The 22,907-nt window shown below is 37.6% G+C and overlaps 1 protein-coding gene across 3 annotated transcripts in view; it reads right to left on the bottom strand.

Moving 5' to 3' along the window:
* The window catches only part of LOC115216819 (chitin synthase chs-2-like), a 241,378-nt gene that overhangs the window by 102,652 nt on the left and 115,819 nt on the right, over positions 1-22,907 (bottom strand). Inside the window, exon 1 of one of the 3 annotated variants that reach the window (XM_036506558.1) lies at positions 20,842-21,021. The exons of the other annotated variants lie outside the window; for them this stretch is intronic. The gene's annotated coding sequence lies outside the window, so the exon portion shown is untranslated. Of the gene's footprint in view, positions 1-20,841; positions 21,022-22,907 lie in introns of those variants that run through there. 3 annotated transcript variants of the gene reach the window in all.

Raw genomic sequence — 22,907 nt, 5'->3', positions numbered from 1 at the left:
TTTTCTTGTTTGGATTAACTTTATATATATATAATATATATATATATATATATATATATATATATATATATATATATATATATATATAGGGAGAATTCAAAAAAATCCCAAAGACGTAGACAGGTGGTGTAGACAACAAATAGATGTAATTAGTTTAATGCTCGGGAAGTGTGTGCCTCGTGAGTACCGCTGGCGATTTTTTTTCCTCTGTCTTCCCTTCTCGGGATCTTTCCTTCTCCTATGTTTCCGACGAAGAGCTCCTCTCGAAACGTTAAACCCTCCTTCTTCCCTTCTTTCCTGAGCGTCCAATAATACTTTATTTGTTCCACGTCCTCGCGTTGTTGTGTTTTTTTGTTTTTTTTTGTGTTTTCTTGTTTGGATTAACTTTATATATATATATATATATATATATATATATATATATACGACGAGCTTCTTTCAGTTTTTGTCTACCAAATCCACACTAACAAGGATTGGGTCTGTCCGAGGCTATATTAGTAGACACCTGCACAAGAAGTCCCGCCGTGGGAACTGAAACTGTAATCATGTGCCTCCCGAGCCTCCTGACACTACCAACCCGAGCTCCAGCAGTCAAGATAATAGCTTAGGAAAACCAGAGGCCAGCTCAACAAGCGAGCTTGCTAAGAGAGAAAGAATTTGTAGTTATAGAAATCAGAAGTGCCAATAACAAACAAAATCTTTAGAGATGAATAAAAATGTATGGAATATATTTTAGTGAATTTTTTCATTTACCTTGGAAACGTGTAGAAAACACTTATTTTCCATCTTTTTTCGACTGGACTCTTACTATTTCCGACTCGCGTTAGTTCGGTAGCCAACAACTCATTCTGCATTCTTTACGCCACCAGCTGCTACCCCGGGTTCCTTTACCAGTTCAAATCGTCCACCTTACGGCAAAAATACCACTTTTCTCTTTGACCGACACACATCGACTGTCATATGAACTGCTCACATCGACCGCCTCAGATCGACCGCCTTTCATCGATCGCCTCTCATCGATCGTCTCACATGGATCGCCTCACAGCAACCGCCTCACATCGGTTCCCGGCAACAGACTGCTGCTCGTCACCATCAATATGACAACTGTTCCACACGAATTGCCCACCACCAACACACACATCGACTGCATGGCACCAACTCCACACATTTACTGCCTCACATTTACCGCCTACCATTCACATCAACCGTTGACGCCAAATTTCTGGCACTCACTTCGAAACAACCGTCCGACACCAACTCACGCATGTCTACTGTCGCACATCGGTTCCCTGTACAGAGTGCCGTGCAACTATTCACATAAACCACTCACATCAACTGTCGGCGCTCACTTCGAACCAGCCGTCTGATACTGTTCACACGTCGCCTACTGTTCACATGAACCACTTACACCAACTGACCGGCATCAACTGACGCACGTCAACCGTCGCACATCGACTCCCGGCAGAGACTGCCACGTGTTCACCCACACAGTTAGTCCTTGAGCCCAAACCCCAAAATGTCTGTATCAGTACCACATGGGTGAATAATTCATATAGTAATTTTTGACTTGCTATATGTCTCTAGTTTCTATTTATATATGATGGCTTTCTCAGAATGGTAGTTTAGTAGTAGTAATCACTTCATAAATAAACATACCCCCCATAAGAAACTGTAAAAAAATTTCACAAATATCTTTTATATTCCAGTTCTATATTTAAGAGATGAGGAATTATTTACATTATTTACATTTGACGGGCATATGGCGTAGTGGTTAAGAGCGCGGGCTACTAACCCCAAGATTCCGAGTTCGATTCCAGGCAGCGACGTGAATAATAATAATCATAATAATAATAATAATAATAGCATCGAAAAATACCTTAGGAATGAGAACCCAGGTTCGAAATTTCCCCAAGACACCCGATGAAGGCTGGAGGATATATCAGCCGAAACGTTGTGCTAATAACAAGCAAGATGAGGAGAAATATCCGCCAAATGTAAATAATGTAAATAATGGACATATTTTATATTGCAAGGACAAAGAAATGATCCACAGATCAGAATTTAATCAATGTGTTTATACTTAATATAAAATTGAATTGCATATTTCATAAGCATGGTATGTCTTGAATATAAAACCATACATGACGCATCAAGACTGTTCAGTTTTCTCATGTGCACACAACAAATCTTGCCACTAGGAAAGATTGTATCAATTGTTTTCAAGTTAACAAAGATTTTCTGTATTATTTACATTATTTACATTTGACGGATATTTGTCTTCATCTTGTTTGTTGTTAACACAACGTTTCGTCTGATATACCCTCCAGCCTTTAACAGGTACCTTGAGGAAATTACTTTGGGTTCTCATTCCTCAGGTATTTTTCGATGTTGTTGTTATTATTGTTGTTATTATTATTATTATTATTATTATTATTATTATTATTATTATTATTATTATTTTATTATTATTATTATTATTATTATTATTATTATTATTATTATTATTATTATTATTATTATTATTATTCAGGTCACTGGAATCGAACTCGGAATATTGGTGTTAGTAGCCCGCACTCTTAACCATTATGCCATTTGCCCATTTTCTGGTAGAATAGCAGCAACAGTTTAGCCAGTTTCTAGATCTGTCAGGGATACCCTGAAGCTAATCCTCGTGGTCATCATCAGAATCCTTCAGTTCTAATTCTGGGTCTCTGTCGCCGAATTCAGGAGCTGGGTTGTCGCTTATTCTTAGCTTGCGAATGTCTGTGCACCTCAAGTCATTGCTGAGGCAGGTGTATGCTGGTACTTTGCAAGAACGCACATATTTGCTGGACAAAAGCTGAAGAATAGCATCCGGTGCAGGTGAGTTGTGCATCCAAGCAATGGCGAGATCACTCACCACATCCAATGTCCAACCACAGTCAATAGGGCTTGGAACAAAGGGTTGGGCCTGTAGACATCTTCTTCAGATGGCTGCTTGGTAGTTTGCATCAAGAGAATGCATGAACAGGCAGTTCTCACATGGAGGTAGTTGGCTTGACTCAATTTTTCCATGTCTAACGCAAAACAGCTGGTATCGAAAAGTATTTACTTCAGTTGTTGAAGCAGAAGGCATTTACATTTAGAAAGTTATCATCTGTAGCTTTTGAAACAGTTCAGGAGATACAGTCCAAGACCGCCACAGTTCCCTGAAGGCTTCTCAGGAAGTCTTGTTGGAGTTCAGCTGTTTGAATGTTGTCAGCTTTCCAAGACCAGCAAAGGTTAAGCGTTCTGTGGAGAACTTGGTCACTTCCACAGCCTTATGATGCCACCTCCTGAGAAATACGTCAAGGGTAAGCGTGTCTGTGGAGCACTTGATCCTTTCCACAGCCTTGTGAAGGCATGCATGCCATCCAAAGCATCAAAGATGCCCCTTCTCAGTGCATGACTCATTTTTATAATGTCAACGAAGCGTGTTCTGTTCTTTGTACCGTACGTCTGGTACAGGGATCACAGAATTTTGCTACAGAACCCTAGGCACAAAATCAGAACAACAGTATCCTAAGCAAACACTAGGTAACGGCAAACACTAGGTCACTTCCAAAATAAGTAGCAAGACGCTGGACCCTTTCTGAGGGATGTGTTCATTAATTTTTCCCAGTCAACAACGAAAAGAGAAATCTGGTAACTGTGTCGGTACTTGGTGGCCATGTTTGACTGAGATCGTGTTTCTTTATTTGCTGTCTTAGCTGCGCTGTTGCTTTGGCTAGAGAGTCATCAGACAGAATTGTCTTTAATTCTCGCAGCCCCTGATCCAGTCTCTTTACTCTTTACTCTTTTTTACTCTTTTTACTTGTTTCAGTCATTTGACTGCGGCCATGCTGGAGCACCGCCTTTAGTCGAGCAACTGGACCCCGAAACTTATTCTTTGTAAGCCCAGTACTTATTCTATCGGTCTCTTTTGCCGAACCGCTAAGTGACGGGGACGTAAACACACCAGCATCGGTTGTCAAGAAATGCATCGGTTGTCAAGCAATGCTAGGGGAACAAACACAGACACACAAACATATTCACACACTTATATAAATATATACATATATACGACAGGCTTCTTTCAGTTTCCGTCTACCAAATCCACTCACAAGGCATTGGTCGGCCCGGGGCTATAGCAGAAGACACTTGCCCAAGGTGCCACGCAGTGGGACTGAACCCGGAACCATGTGGTTGGTTAGCAAGCTACTTACCAAACAGCCACTCCTGCGCCTGTGGTGTTTTATGACAAAATCATCCATGGAAAGCCTGTCTGGATATACGAGGAGCTTGTTCTGGTCATTCTAATTTCCACTCGACGTGTGAACGATGTCAAATGTGTTGTAGTCATCACGCACAGAAGTACTTCGGTATGAGTATTGGGGACATTTCAGGAATCTGCAAAAAAACAAAAAAAAAAAAACAGAACAAAGCTACCGAGCTGAAAGAGCCATTACACTTTTTTCGGTACTCATAGTGACCCTATAAACATTTTAATACCACTTAGGTGTATTAACTCCAGATAGTACCGCTAGCTGACGTGGCCCATGGACTAAGTAAAAGAGTGCCAAAAAGGTCGGCCTATTTAAACAGTCACGTGATCAAAATGAATTATGTTTTCGTTGGGATTTATATTTTTATATTTATTACGTCTTCCCTTGCAAAAGTAGAGAGTGGTGTTCTAATTCGCGTAGTACTATCCGAAATTATATTCAGTTAACTTCTCATTCGTGACACTATATCTATCTATTTATCTATCTATCTATCTATCTATCTATCTATCTATCTATCTATCTATCTATCTATCTATCTATCTATCTATCTATATATCTATCTATCTATCTATCTATATATCTATCTATCTATATATCTATATACATATATATATATATATATATAAATATATATATCGAGCCGCGTGGCTTAGTGGTTAGAGTGTTGTGACCTTGAGCACGATATTTTGACGTTGATCCAGCCCAATCAGCTGGCAGAAATCTGTAACTCAAAGAGCCGGCTTCGCCACATTCTGTGTCACGCCGAATCTCCCTGAGAAATACGTCAAAGGTAAGCGTGTCTGTGGAGCACTTGATCACTTCTACTTTAATTTCACGAGCAGGCTGTTCTGTTGATCACATCAAAGCAAAGTAGCAAGTTAGAACATCTGTATAAAAGGCGAAAGTATTAACTATACTGAGAAGTGCTTTTTATCAGGTCATCAAAATGGCTGTTTGATGCTACTACCGTTTTTCAGCGCAGGAAGAGCCTCATTCAGAGCATTCAGAGCAGCATTCAGAGACTAGTTTCATGTTAATTGCTCTTCATCAGTCTGGAATAATTTAACCTTGTTCTATCGCCGCTAAAATGCTGTTGAAAACTTATAGAATTTCAAGTGAAATACATTCAGTGGTCAACAAAAATAGAAATATATTTTTAAATCTCTCAGAGATACAGTAACAGGAGGATATATATATATATATATATATATATAATGTTATTTATATGCATATATATACGTGTGTGTGAGTGTGTATTTGTATGTATGTTTGAATAAATACATGCATGTTTATTTTTATTACTTCTTTCGGACCTTATACGTCTCGATTCAACTGACGTAATGACAGATGAATGCCGCCCCACCTGCAATTTATACCGTCGCATCCACCAATATCACTTCGATATAAAACTTCTATCTCTTATATTTTCACGTCCCAACCTTGGGGGTCATTCATCCCATCCCGTTTTCTATGAATTCCACCATGCTGCCTTGGGTTGAAAAAACCCCACATAAACTGGATCATGAAACGAACGCATGAAACAATTCAAGATCAAACGTAATGCTTTACAACCCACCCCCACCCACTCGTTCTCTCTCTCCCCCGTACGCACATAGCAGTTATACCTGTTCGGCGAGTGACATGTCTGAAACGATGTATTCAAACTGCAACATTGATTTCGTTTATATTTATTACTTATAACCACACGGACCCCCCACCACGTTGCTATCAATATATATATAGAGATATGTATGTATATGTGTGTGTGTGTGTGTGTCTGTGTGTGTATGTGTGTCTAGTAACAGGTTCATATAAACCACATAATAGGTGTAAACTTCCTAATAGCATCAAAAGTATGGCGTGGATGTGTGGTTAATAAGCTTGCTTACAGGCCATGTTGTTTTGGGTTCATTCCTACAGTATGGTACCTTGGGAAAATATATTCTGCTATGACCATGGGTTGACCGTGAGTGCATTTAGTAGACGGAAAGAAAGAAACCCGTTGTATACATATATATATATATATATATATATATATATATATAATAATATATATATTATATATTATATATATACATATATGTTAGTTAGTTAGTTATTTAATTTGGCTCAAAAGCAAATAGCAAGGCCATGTAGGGGGACATGGAGTTAAGTACAGGGTGGTGTTCATGTAAAGAGTTCAGGCCACAAAGCGGTCGTCGGCATCTTCACCATCTCGTCTGGCAGCTTGTTCCACGGATCCGCAACCCGGACGGAGAAAGCTCCTCTCCTTCGATATATCTATATATATATATATATATATATATATAATAGAAATACAATAAGAGGCTTCCAATAGGAAAGCGTGTGCTAGAACACAAAAAGGCTAAATTCATGAACGAATGAAAATTAAAAACATTTACCATCTCAACTATATCCCAGACCGACGGTTTCTAACTATCTCCAGCAAAAAAAAATATATTTGCCGAAGGCAAGTTTCTTCAGATATATATATGTATATGTTTATTATATATATATATATATATATATATATATATATATATATATATACATATATATATATATATATATATATATATATTATATAATATATATATATATATATATATGTATATATATGTATATATATATATGTATATATACATATATATATGTATATATATAGTTAGTATGTATGTATATTTATCTGTGTCACTGCGCTTGTGCCATGTTTTTGCCCCCCCACCACCACGACAACTTGACAACTAGTGTTGGTTGTTCTTTAGATTTCCGTCCCCCGTAACATTTTGGTCCGGCAGAAAGAGTCCGTAGAATACTGCCAGGTTAAAAATATATACTTGTATCGACTTGGTTGATTAAACACTTAAAGGCGATTATGGTCGCAGTCCTATGAGTAAAGCAAGTAAACGATACAAGATCACGTTTTATTAAAATAAAGCATGCCTTGCGGCAGGAAAATAATTTTCCTTATCATCTTTTTTTCTCCCTAGCATTAAGATGTGCATAACGTTTTGACGCCGCCTGTTTCGATGTTGACTTAAATTGACTTCAGAGTTTTTAATACCTCTCTACTTTAAACTCTTTCTCCTTCTCTGGGCTCCGCTCGCATTGTTTATGTGTGTGAGCGTCTAGTTATACCGGTATGTATATGTAACGCTCTCTCTTCCTTTCTGTATGGGTATATTTCCTGTGAACTCATGCATGCATTTATGAGTTTGCCTCTAGTACCAAAAATTGCCGTCATCAAAATAAGTTGAATGTTCAGTCAACCCCGCTAAATTGTAAACCCTCAAAATAGCCGCGCTCAATCATCTCATTCTAGTGCAGATTATCCTACTCCCGACTCTCAATCCAATATGACGGTGTACAGCATTTTTCATATCACTCAAACATAATTATCAAAATTTACGTAATTTAGATCAAATTTATCAATGTAATTCCTGACAACATTAGGGTCAACCTACACCTGCAACGGACGTAAAAAATGAGTTGTCAACGCGAATTAAAAATAGGAAAGAAAGAGAGATAGACCGAAAACAACATGGCGCTCAACACTCATAACCGACATGAGGGAGGTCAATATTACGTGACTGGATGTGGAGAAAACCGCAACCAAGTGTAACCAGTGGCGTCAGCTTGCTGCCCAAAGTGCACGAGAGCGCAGGAAGAACTGAGACTGCACTACATGTATTGATATAATCAACGAATATTCTTTGTAATGCGTTGCCCCAGCATGGCCGCTGTCTGGCGATTGAAACAAATAAAATAATTTATTTTAATTCAATGTTCATAGCCGTCGTCATGAATGAAGCAAACGTCACGATACGTACATACATAGATACATGCATAAACACACGAACACACACGAACAAACAAACACACACACACACACATACACACATCGGGGTGCAGTCTTTTTGTCACTCTCGTTTCAAAGAGACATTACGTTCCTTCTTCGCTACAGGTCATATTGAATTGATGCAGGAATGAATTGGAGAAAGAAAAACAAGAAACGACACATCTTACTTAGTAACAGAAAAATGACTTTTTAATCGCTGCAAATTTATACTTGTACATTAACAAAAGTATTTCCGGGGCTAACACAGACACTCTCATGATACATATATACATACATATATATCATAGAAACCACACGCACACACACACACACACACATATATATATATATATATATATATATATATATAGATATATATATATATATATATGTATATATATGTATAATATGTATATTATATATATGTGTATATAGATATATTATATATATATATATATATATATATATATAGATATATATATAATATTATATATATATATATATATATGTATAAGGTGAAAAGAACACACGAGTTGATATATATGAAAAAAAAGTCAAAAATAGAAGATGCTAAAATAATTTTACAGTGAACATTTCAGTACCGGTTTCGGTCATTTTGAGACCTTTTCAACTGTAACGACTAAATAATTAAAATTAGAAAAATTAGAAGAAAAGTTTATTTTAAAGGAATATTTCTATAGTAGTGTTCAGATATAAGTGGCATTCTGCCTTTCTCTGACTCCCTTGTTTGCACTTGTGTGTTCGGGGTCGTTGTGAGTTCTTGGTAGGGTAGAAGAAGAAGAAGGCTGATGAGGAAAGGGGGGGGGGAATTTGTGAGTGCCCTGATGGTCATATTTTGAATGGTCAGTGGCGGCTAGCAGTCGCAGTTCAACCGACAAAAATCGGGGACTGCGATGGGTACACGAATGGCCCCCTCCTTTGCCAACCTAGTCATAGGATATCTAGAGATCAGTCTGTATCGTAAGGTTCTAGAAATATGGCAGCCCTTTCTCCATCTACATAGAAAACAACTGGAAGAGATATCTAGATGACTGTTTCATTCTTTGGCATAAAAATATAGAAAAACTCATAGAATTCCAGGAAATTTTAAACGGACTGGACGTAAACATCCAATTCACGATGGAATATAGCCAGCAACAACTCCCCTTCCTCGATATCCTCATTAAGAAAGCTAATAATATAATAGAAACAGACATATATTATAAGCCTACAGACTCTAAGCAATATCTTCCATTCAATTCATGCCACCCCAGACACACCAGGATGAATATCCCCTTCAATCTAGCAAAAAGGATATGCACTATAGTCTCTAACGCAACACCAGAGACACACGACTACAATAACTAAAAGATACCCTTATCACCAGGAACTATCCCCCTTCACTTATTGACAAGTGCATTCAACGTGCCCTTCAACTTAACATCAAGGAACTGAGACATCCCAAATCAAAGAAAAACTTACAACCAAAAGCCTTACCATACATCTCCACACACCCTCTCAATAACGAAGCCTTCGGCACCATCCTCCACAACATACCCCTCCTAAAAAAAGACCACGGAATGAACACAATCCTCCAAACACACACGATCATAAAAAGCAAGAGACAGCCTAAATCCATGAAAAGTCTCCTAACACAAGCCCGAATTCACTCTTCAACACAGAAGCCGACAGTAAAAAATGTGGAAGACCCAATTGCGGGATATGCGACTATCTAATTGAGGGATCAGAGTTCTCCTTCAAACAGGGACAACGGTTTACAGTGAAAAGCAACTTCACATGTGCTTCGGAGAACCTAATATACTCACTAACCTGCTCCGGATGTCAAGAGCAGTACATAGGCCAAACAAAAAAAATAGTTTGCGTAAACGAATGGCCATGCACAGATCCCAGATAAAAATTCCCCAAAACAGAAAAATAGCTTTTAGCCAACACATAGATACTTGCGCCAACAAAAAAACACCAAGCTTCAGAATTATTCCCCTCTACCAATTTAGGGACGATACAACCTCGAGACAACGAATAAGTAAAGAAACTCTCTTTATTACAAAATACAGGCCACTTCTTAACGGGTCTACGACAAACAATTTAATTATACCTCAACTTTAGAATAAAAGAAATATACACACACAAATATACATTCCAAAGAATCCATTACTAATCAGCCCCAATCACAGCTATACTCCAAACATGCCAACTTCAAGTCATACAACACCCACTAATTTCACCCATTCATATTCTCCCTTCTCTGTTTTTTTCTTCTTCTTCCTCTTCTTCTTCATCATCATCATTATCATCATCATCGTCGTCATCATCATCACCACCATCATCATCATCATCATCTTCTCCTTCTCCTTCTTCTTCTTCTTCTTCTTCTTCTTCTTCTTCTTCTTCTTTCTTCTTCTTCATCATCATCATCATCAACATCGTCATCTTCTTCTTCTTCTTCTACTTCTCCACCTTCTACCCCTTAACTTTGTCACTAATGTTTTTTAGTATAACACCTACGCAAATTCTATAAACAAGCCTTTCAATAGAAATATTCTCCTGAATTGAACAGTTGAAAAGGTCTCAAAATGACCGAAACCGGTACTGAAATGTTCACTATAAAATTATTTTAGCATTTTCTATTTTGACTTGTTTTTTCCATATATATATATCTATATATATATAGATATATATATTATATATATATATTTATAATATATATATATTATATATATATATAATATATATATTATAGATATATATATATATATAATATACTTATATATATATATATATTATATATAATATATAATTATATATCTATATATAATATATATATATATATATATATATAGTGGAAGCGCAATGGCCCAGTGGTTAGGGCAGCGGACTCACCGTCGTAGGATCGCGGGTTCGATTCCCAGACCGGGCGTTGTGAGCGAAAACACCTAAAGCTCCGGCAGGGGGTGGTGGCGATCCCTGCTGTACTCTTTCGCCACAACTTTCTCTCACTCTTTCTTCTGTTAACCTGCGTCATTTGAAGGCTAAAACAATGCGAAGCGCATGGTGACCAGCGATGTATAGCAACATCTGATAGCCTGGTCTGTCACGGTGATATATATGTAAATAAATATATACATACTTATATACATACATACATACATAAATATACATGTATATATATATATATATAAAAATATATATATGGGTATGTGTGTGCACATACAAGCACACGCATATGTGTGTGTGTGTACATACACTCACACGCATATATATAGAAACATATATATATATATATATATATATATATATATATATATATATATATATATAGGTACGTGTTTGTATATATAGGCACACGCATATGTGTGTGTGTATGTGTGTGTACATACGCTCACACGCATATATGCATGTTTACACACGTCTATATTCTGTATCACGTTTTTCGCTAAATGCAATACCTCTTATTTTTTCAAAAGTTACTTCAAGGAAAAGGTTGAAAATGAATCAAATAAAAAACAAATAAAAGGTGGAGTTAATACATAAATCATTAGCAGCAGATTAAAATTTCATCGTATCTAATTTGCTCATCGTCGGTCGTCGATTAGGCAGGAAACTGTGAGTAATACGTGTTACTTGCAACATCTGCCCAAACACAGGAAATCAATTTGTCAATATCGTGGTTACTGTTCACGCAGGATTCCACCCCACTCAATGACACAGCAAAATCTTCCGTAACAAACAAAGCTGGCATTTTTTTTTCCTTTTCATGGCGGAAAGTACAAATATTTAACAAATCTTTTATGTTACTAATCGTTAGCATGTCGAACAAAACGCTTAGTGGCACTCCTTCCGATTCTTTACTTTCTCAGTTCAAATCCTGCCGGGGTTAACTGTACCTTCCATCTGCTTGGAGTCGATGAAATAAAGTACCCATCAAGTACTGTACTCGATGTAGTCGATTGCTGTTTCTTCCTCCCCTCAAAAATGGCTGTTTTTGAACGATTACCCGCCATGCAAAAAGGCGTATATATGACTGAATATACAGCCATGTTTTGAAGAAATTCCCCGCCAACTGTTTTAAGTGTAAACCATATTAAATAATGAAGCTTCTAAATGGACGGGTGGGTCGCAAATTGATGGGTTTATGCAATGTGGGAGCTACGAAACTCATTTCTTTTGTAAGGCGATAATATAATAGTGCTGATGGGCACCAGACTTGGCGGTGACTATCTCTCTCTATCGGTACAAACCCGTATGACAGATGCAAAACTTATGCTTAACCATATTATATAATATAATATGTAAATCAATCAGTGACATCTCTTCACCGGAAAGCTAATTTATGTTGTTGATGTCATGAGAAACATTTACGTCCATGACAGGTTGTAAACGCCTGAATATTCACTGATTCAAATCAAGAGCCTAGATCATGCGTAGCTGGTATATTACGTCATGCGTTCATCAAGTGCTACCAGTGCAACTCGTGTGCATTACACGTGCATAAGAAACCGGAATATTTGTGAGTGTCTCCTCGTCTGATTCGCTAATTTCATATTAAATGTGAACTTAATAAATGCTTATATCGTGATCTAGGTTGGAAGGATGATTGAACAAAGCTATTTCCCTCTTTCTTATTCTGTTTGAGATAGGAGCGGAAAATACCCCGAGTACACTAATTACACTGCTATTGTATGTCTTTGCGAAGAACAATTTGGAAATTCCTTTGCTAGTGACTCTCAGGTTTTCCAAGCATAAATGGATGAGAGTGATGGTGACTGGAATGTTTTAAACTATACATACTGCCTTCATACATACATATAGATATGTATACATACATATATATGTGTATGTGTGTATGTGAGAAAGAGAGAGAATTGTGTATGCGCGAGTGTGTATGTGTGTCTGTATAGGCGCAGGTGTGGGTGTCTGGTTAAAAGCTTGTCTTACAATCACATGGTTCCGAGTTCTGTCCCACTACATGGAATCCTGGGCAAAAGTCTTCCACGGTAGCCTCAGGCCAATCACACCGTTGTGAGTGGATTTGGTAGACTGGAACTGAAAGAAGCCGTCGTATGTATATCTATATATATATATTTTTTACTCTTTTACTTTAACCGAACTTCTCCCCCACCTTTATAGCCTTTCTTTCTCCGGAGAATTTTATAAACATGTCAGTGGGGTCGCTAGAGGAACTAGGATTCAAATATCATTTTAGACTTCATTGAAGAACAAATCGTCCCTTAATTCACCGGGAACATTTTTCATATCTATACCGTCCTTATATTGACGACTATGTCGATGCCACCACCTCACCAGCAACAGTCCGATAGCTTTATCTCTTTCGATACCTCTTTTCACTCTGCTTTGGAATATATCTCCACCGTATCTGATACCTTTGTTCGTTTTCTCGATGTCTCCATCATTACAAACAATCTCTCCATATCTATCTGTCCACCACAAACTTCCTGGCTCCATCTCCTATAGCCACACCTCAGCTTATCACTTCAAATACATAAAGTCTGCCATACCATGTTCTCAATTTCTTCGCCTTCGCTGGATCTACAACATTGATTTACTTTAAAAATTCCAACGGGAAAAAATACAGTGAACCCGCGATCACTTGCCGACCTGGCACTCTACCGGCTCACCGCTTTCCTACCCTCTTCATGTACACCTACGTACTACAATCCACTCTCTATCATCTTACATCTGTTCTTTCATTGAAACATAAACCCATTCGTAACTTCCGTTCACTCCAGTCTTTCTCGACCACCTCTAATCGCTTTCATAAAAGAAACTAGAAGTTCTAAGTAAAAAGCTTCACATTAGCTATCCCACGCAACCTGGCATTTTTGAATGTGGTACTTGCTCCTACATAACAAAACTACAACCATTACCACTACCAAGTCACAATATCACATTACCAAGAACTTCTGGTGGACATCGTCTGACATAATATATTGCATCACGTGCAAACTTTGCGTATTATACTATATATATCACATGTGAAATTTCTTGATTTTGGGAAAACAGACCGATGCCTTACCGATCGCTTTCGGGACCTCATTCGAAGCGTTCCACAGCGTATTTCAGGCCAAGCTGTCGCCACCTAGATAGTGTAAGCCTTTCCATCACTCATTTATCAGTGTGTGACACCGTCGCACACCAAAGATTCACACTTTGAAAGAAACGGAGGGAACAACGTTTCATATTCAGACTGGATACTTTATCACCGACATTTTTAATCGGATGTCTTTCCTGCTTTTCCTACATCTACTCTTAGTTAATTAAATCCTTCAACTTACGTCTCACCTAATGTATTCTCTTCAGCTCACTGTCGCCTTCATCCACTTCTCATTCTATCCCTCTTTCCTCCTACTTCTCTTACGCTGCTTCACTCTCCTACCACTTCCTGATCACATATGAAACTGCCATGGCCCAGCCTTCCTTATTAATTGCTACAGAATGTCTCTGTCTAATTTCCTTCCTGTCAACTTTTCTATGAAGAAGGACTTTATTCGAAACGTTTTTCACTCCCTACGACAAAGTCACTGTACTGTTTCTGTCGATTTCATAAAATAATACAAATCTTGCCTACACTGGCCAACACCAGTCTCTTTAGATTTTATTTGACCGTATGTATGTATGTATGTATGTATATATGTATGTATGTATAAATGTATGAGTTAATGAATGAATGAATGATAGCTTGTCCTTCAAATTGACGATGGCTTAACAACTAATGGGCGAATGCTAAACTAAGGTGAGGTTTTATTTTTGACTGAGAAACAAGGACGTGCACAACAGACTCACTCTCTCGTTCTTTCACAATGTGCCCAGTAGCAAGATAAAGTCAAGACAACCGAACTTGTATGGAAATACAGGAGTCTTCCAGAATATCGGAACAGATATCTCGACCACGGAGTGCCATCTAACTTGTTGTGAGTCCAGGCCAAAAAAATATCATTCCAAATGCTTGCCCTACATCGTGGTTTCTAGTCCAGCATGACGGTATGTTACCACTTGCATATGTTATTCTCGTTGATCTGTTGCCACTAATTTCGAAACTAAGAACATGATGGTTGCTTCTTTATTCCCAATCACATTTGACTGAAATGCAAACATGCAAATAACTATACATACATTTACTTAACTCTTTGCCTGCCCAAAGCATTTTCGTAAGTTTATTCGAAACGTCCCTGCTTGTTTTCAGACATTTAGTTAACCATTATTTCATACGCTCTGAGTAATATAACGCCCTCATTTATTAAATTCATAGTTATTCTGGTGGTTGACAAAAATTATGAATGTGTATCATACTTAATACATGGATGCCAGACAAAGGGTTGACATGCATCTACACACATTAATGAATGGCTAGTAGCTCGCCTGGGTTTCTCCGCACATTGGTGGTTATTTCTTTCATGTTGCGGGGTATCCAAAATCCTCCTTCTTTCCAAAATGGTTTCGAGGTATTGCTGATACAATTAGTTACGACTTGACCATGTAATACCTATTATGATTCCTGTAATTTATCTAGTATTTGGCAGGTAAGAAGTAAATAGATTTGTATGAGTACATTTAATAAATACACATGAAAAATTTGACCTCGCCGTGCAACTAAACTTCGTAGTTAATCATTGGGATCCCTCGGCAGAACACACTGATAAACAAGTCGACTAGTTTCATTTGCCTCTACAATCATGCTATGAATGGTTAATTTAATCTGCTCGAGAAAGAGATCGGGGGAGAGGATAGTGAAAGACGTGGAAATAGAGAAAGAAAAAGAGAAAGCGAGACTAACTTAGAGCTACGTATGAAGAACAACAGAGTCACATAAATTTGTTTTTATGTTTATTAATCCTACGCCTGTAAATTTATGTAAAACATTATCCATAAACATACCCAGCAGTTCAATTAATCAATACACATCTCCAACTAATCTACTGATATGCATTAAGCACGTTGCGCACTCAGACAAATTTATACTTCACACTTATGATACCGCTGATGATTAATAAGCCCATCCCTTGATAAACGTTCGTAGATATTACAGACCAAGCTTCCCCCATTCACTACACTGGCGGAGCGTTTTTGAGCGGCTTCCTTAAATTCTGTATGAGAAATGCGTGCTCTTTTTCTCGAAAACATCTACTCTTTGTTTTATTTGTTTCCTCCATTGGTGGCGATGACAAGCATTGCTTCTTTAAATTCACCTCCCATATTTCAATCTCTTTCTGCGAGGGCTTTACACAATTCTTAAATCGAAGTCTTGTGGAAAACAAATTGCGGAACGAGAAGCGATCCAACGCCACTTCACAAAGAATATAGACTCAGTAAAACACATGGGCTACTGGGAGAGATTGAAGGAACTGGGACTCTACTCCCTGGAGGAGAGACGGGAGAAATATACAGCCCTATATATGTGGAATATAAAGGAGGGTCTGGCTCGACATTTTGGAATTGAAAGCTACAATAATCCCTGAACCTGACGGCACTGCACAGTACCAAAGGTCCTATCCTCTCCATCGAGGATACGAACCCAATATTGTAATAGATTGGGATTCAAGAACATCAAGGAACTGCTGGACAGCTTTTTATCTGCAATTCCGGATGAACCCATATCGCGGCAGGAGGCACAAAGAAGAGCGGCAACGTCCAACTTGGTACTTCACCAGAAGCAATACTGGAAAAATCCCCGGATGCAGTAAAGGCGGTACAACAGCATGGCCTCAGCCTCTGACTGAAACAGATAAAAATAAAAGATGTATATATATATATATATATATATATATATATATTATATATATATATATATATATATATATAGCAGGCCATGTAGCCCATATGTGAGCTTGCCAGTAAGGACGCTTGTATGATCTAGTGCTACATATAGTATGCCTGAAAATTCGATGGGACGGATGGAAAATATTTGGTTATAGGTCCAGCCAGTCAACCCCCTATATTAGTCTTAGCAACAACATCGAAAATCATTTGAAATTGCTGCACAAGGCCAGCGATTGTAGGTGAGGGGTACGTCAATTTTATCGACATCAGTACTCAACTGGTATTTATTTTATCAAACCCCAAAAGCTATGAACATAAAGATTCCAAAGGAATATCGCTAAGTAAATTGTCTGAGACTGCATAGGTTCTGACAGTTCACCGCTTTATAGCAATAATAACAACAACAAAAAATGTAAAAAAGAAACAGAACAAAGCTAGAATCTAAGAGATGATTTTTTGACAATTATATTATGACGCAGAACTTTGGCTCTTAACAAATACACTTATTGCATAGACACCAAACAAAAGAGGGAGAACAAAAGACATGGACACAGCAAAAACAGATTGAAAGGCAGAGACAGCACACATAGATACACATAAGAGAAATACTGGTGTGTAATCAGCAGCTGTCAAAATGTATCGTCGGCCATAACAAGAGGATACCCCTGCACTCATTCAACTCACCTCCCACCGCCTCCACAAAAACGGAAGCTTACGACGAAAATTTTGACACACACACAGCAAGAAATCTTAACAAGCAGACGCACAGACGCATTTTCAAACATACGCATACTTATACAAACAAACAACATGAACACAGACATATATATATGTATATATATATAGTTTAAGTAATACTAAGTAATTAAGGGTTTAGCAACGATTTGCCTCACCACACACGGAATTTAGAAATAGCAGTCAAAGAGTTATAGCTATTCTTTCAACTAAAAGGGAGATCTCAGTAAAACCACAGCACTTTTTACTGAGATCTCCCTTTTAGTTGAAAGAATAGCTATAACTCTTTGACTGCTATTTCTAAATTCGGTGTGTGGTGAGGCAAATCGTTGCTAAACCCTTAATTACTTAGTATTACTTAAACTTTCCTCGAATGAGGCTTTTACATGCCGAAATCTACTTGGTGAAATTAATGATTATTCCAAATTAATTAATTTCACCCTATATTATTACAGTATATATATATAATAAATTCAGGGTGAATACTTGATAAATGTAAGCACCTGTATATGCCAGCTAGTGGTACTTTTGATCTACCTGTTATATCAATTATGCATTGATATAAGAATAAGTTGTTCAATAAAGCCCGAAGCATATGTACCGCAAAATCCTTTGCGTCCTGTTTTTCTTTTGATACATACATACATATATATATATATATATATATATATATTATATATATATATATATATATAATATATATATATATATATATCAATTAATAGAAGGAAATAAATGTCCAAGGCTGTGAAAGATTTCAGAACATATATAAAGAGATGGTCTTACAGCTGTTTCCCGGATATTTTATATATCCCTTGAGAAAATAGTGAAGCAATAGTTATTCTAGAGAAGATATGAAATATAGAGTGAAGTGGAGGAATGAAAACAGACTTGACATATGCAGGGATATTGTATCTGCAGTTCACTTAATGAAAACCCTCGATCCAGTAACACGGTTTATAAACTTTATGCTTGGAATGACCAATTATAAGTACTATTGGAACTTACACACAAAATACAGGAAACTTATATGTATACCATTCTGCCTAAATAATGGAACTGCAGATAAAATATCCTTGCATATCTCACGTCTGTTTTCATTCCTCCACTTGACTCTCTATTTCATATCTTCTCTAGAATAACTATTACTTAACCATCTTTTCCGACCGTCTCCGATGAAGGGATATATAAAATATCCCGGAAACACCTGTAAGACCTGTAATCTTTGACAGCCTTGGATTTTTATCTTATTCTGTTAATTTTTATATATATATGCTTGCTAATATATGACCTACGCTAGACTCCTCATTCGCATAATCACCGAACCTGGAGCTTAACTATAGTCTGTCCATAGCACTTACTCAGCATAACCTGACACCTTTGGGTCTTCTTGACACCATTACCTCTCATAACCTATATATATATGTATATATATATATATATATATATATATATATATATATATATATATATATTATTGGTAATATTTCTAAATCTCTCTAAAGGAGACTTCGGCAGCAGTACTGGGTATTAATAGTTATCGCCACGCTAACATGACAGCGCAGAAAAATAGGACGAATGTTGCCTTTGTCCATCGCCTCTAGCTAGCTATGGGTTCGATTACTCCACATTGATAAAGGGCAAATACCTTGAAACTAGTCTGTGGATGTCTGTCTGTACCAGCATGGGGAAACTGATGACCTCCCTTGTTCGAATGTTGTAATGGACACAGGTTTGTGTGTCACATAGCTAGCTAGTGGTGATGGCCTCTTGGAGCTAATCAACAGCAGCATTCGTCCTATTTTTCTAGACTGCCATGTTATCTTGGCGATAACTATATACATACATACATACATACATACATACATGCATACATACATACATACATACATACATACATACATATTTGTGTGAGTGTGTGTGTGTGTGTATGTATATATATGTATGTATATATATAGATACAAGACACATTACAGCAGTATTTCCCAATCTTAAAATGTGACGTCACAGTATCAATACACTTTATATATACATGCCTATCTGTCTACCTACGTACATACCTACCTACCTACCTACCTACATACATACATACATACATGTATACATACATACATACACACACATATAAATATATTTGTTTTCGTTAAACATTTCGTCACCGTTATTCTGTGTTCGAACAGGCGTGTGATAGTAAGCATGTGTAGTTAAAATAGTTAGTCAATGTTTAATTTTAATCTGCAAATGTGAAAAAGCGAAGACGAAAGGAAGAAAAAATACATAATGAAAGGGAAAAAGATATAAAATATTCAAAATTGGAACAAATTAGTGACACCCTTGTGTAAGTTTACAGCCTACTAAAATGTCGGAACTGGCTGGTTGGAAAAGATGGCATTACAGACATAGCAGAGATGTTATTACCAGTGTTTATATATTTGAAAACCATGTTGACAACAGCAACAACGAAAACGACTCTGCCACGTTAGTCAACCCTTATGTATATTGTTTGGGTGGAGATGTGTTACAATAGACCCAACGACCTGCACTGACCGGAATGTTAGCATTAACACACAGAATGCAAACATATTCATACACGCATACATACACGCCAACATACAAGTTTACATACATACAAAAGTTGTACATATAGACATACTTTCATACATACGGGCATATAAGTATATTGGCAAAATAAAATAAAATAATTTGTAAATTTTAAAACGTTATACTTCGAATACATCTAGCCTCGTTTATCACTGATTCGGTGATCGCTGAACCGTGATAACGCAGTGCGTTCAACTGTGAATCATGTTACGCTTATCACGGATGGACCTGTGGTGATCAGTTAAAGTTTCTATTTGGACCACAACAACGTGCCCGAGTGACCGCACAAAATTCACACGTCGTATATGTGTGTGTGTGTGTGTGTGTGTGTGTGTGTGTGTGTGTGTGAGTGTGTATGTGTGCGTGCGACTTTGTGTCTGCGTTTGTCTCCTACCATCGCTTCACAACTTGTGTTGGTGTTTTTGCGTACTCGTATTCTTGCGGTTTCGGCAAAAAGAGACCGAAAGAATAAGTATCAGGCATACAAAAATGTTACTGGGGCCGATGCAGTCGACTAACTTTCAAGGTAGCGCCCCAGCAAGTAAAACATAAACGATAAAAGATATATGTATATAATATAGAAAGTACCCAAAAGTAACCGGAAACGTTCTCTGTGGGACAAGTCCGTTGTAGTTCGGGATTCCGCCGCTAGAAACCACTCTATGCAACCCTCAAACATCAGTCTGCTGACCAGCGTCGCCGGGTGGAGTCATACTGACCCTGTACGTCGATTTTTGCGATGGCTGAAACGAAGGAACAGTGTACTTCTGTGAAATTTGGTCTTCTGCTGGGGAAAACGGCGGCCGAAATAGTTATACTTTAAACAGCTCACAAGGATTCTGCCATGAGCAAAACACAAGTTTACAATTGTTTTCCACACTTTATGAATGGTCACTTTTTGCTTGACGACCAGCCTCGTTTTGGGTGACCGTCTACCTCCCGAACAAATGAAAACATCAAGAAAATTCATGAAGGACCGTCACCGAACAGTTAACGAAATTGCTGATGTGACTGATGTGTTTTGGAGCCCCCGCCAACGAATTTTGTGCGAGGAATTGCGAATGAAAAGAGTTGCAGCAAAATTAGCGGCTTACTTGCTCACGGCAGATCACAAGCGGTCACGACTGAATATATGTTATGAACTGAAAGAACATGTGAAAATTGATCCAGACATTTTTCGAAGATCATCAATGGTAATGAAATTTGGTACTACGGAATATTCAGATGTGGAAGAAGTGAAGATAAAAACGACGGAGGCGTTAAAAGACATCACTTCGCAAGAGTTCCAGTACATCTTCGGATAGTAGAAAACTCGGCTGGACCGATGCATTGCTTCAAATAAGGAAGACTCCGAAGGCGATAAAAGTGTATATCTGTAAAACTAAGGGAATAAATTAACACTGCAAAATTTCGGTCTCTTTCGGGCGACCCCTCGTACATCTATACGTGACGGGCTGTCCTTTGCCTTAAAGATTTTACAATTCTGGGGATTATCTCACCTTTTCAAACCGAGATGATTTTAATTGCCATTTGGGAATTATGATGCAACAGAGAAAACTGTGATGGCATTGGCATATGATGCGTATGAAAGACAACAGCTGCATATTCTCTAAAGTAGATATACCTGTATTTGTGTACGTTTTATAGACACATACCCCTGGTCACAGTGAGTTATTTCCCCCGACTCATTTTGGTTATATATATATATATATATATATATATATATATATATATATATATATATATACATAAATAGGCAAATAAGTGAAATGTAATTAGGCATTAAAAATTGGTAATATAATCCATATTCCTTATACGAATTTATTGAAACAAATGATATATGTTCTTTATTACATGGGAAAATGAAAGTAAATCTTCATATTTCAACGTAACCAGCGGTGGCGTCAACCAGTTTCCACAAACGGCCAGGGATAGAATGAACAACCTTCTGAAGGACGTTGTCTGCGATATCATTGAGAACCTCCTGAATCCGGGTCTCTAACTATTCCATTTTGTGTAATCCCACAGGCAAAAATCACATCGAGTGAGATCTGGACTTCTTGCAGATCTGGAGTCCTGGCTGCACGTAATGGAGTTTCCACAGACAAAAATTCAATTTTTTATGCAATACCGTGCGTATGTTGTGTCTTGTTAACCACTTTCACGAGCTGCTTGATGTGTTGATTTTCGCGGGCTGCGATTAAACATTTCCTGCACTGTTATCTCGTGCTCCACTGATCGGAATGTGGTTGGACGGCCACTTTTTGCATCGCTCACAGATGATCATCAGCTTTGCATGACAACATTTTATTGTCTTCGGAAGTAGTGTTGCATACATACCTTTCCCTGCATGCCACCAGCTTTGAACCAAAACAGTGGAATTCCACACTTCGTAGCGAGCTGCTATCTTAGCTCGCTCCTGAACAGCCAAGCGGCCGGCCATCTGGAAAATAAGAATTAAGAAATAAGACAGTAAGAGATTAAGAAATCCCCTTAGTGTTGTCTGGTTAAAGAGTGTTTTCCTCATGATTCCATAAGCAATTTCTAATACCTAGTTACTTTCCACCCACCCTGTATATATTGGAAAGGTATTTTAGATGTTGCTGAATATCATAGGTATTAGAAAAAAGAATAATGTAAGGCCTCTAAGATGC

This window comes from Octopus sinensis, linkage group LG10 (assembly GCF_006345805.1).
Source record: "Octopus sinensis linkage group LG10, ASM634580v1, whole genome shotgun sequence".
Lineage (NCBI taxonomy): Eukaryota > Metazoa > Mollusca > Cephalopoda > Octopoda > Octopodidae > Octopus > Octopus sinensis.
This window is presented reverse-complemented; position numbering and strand designations above follow the sequence as displayed.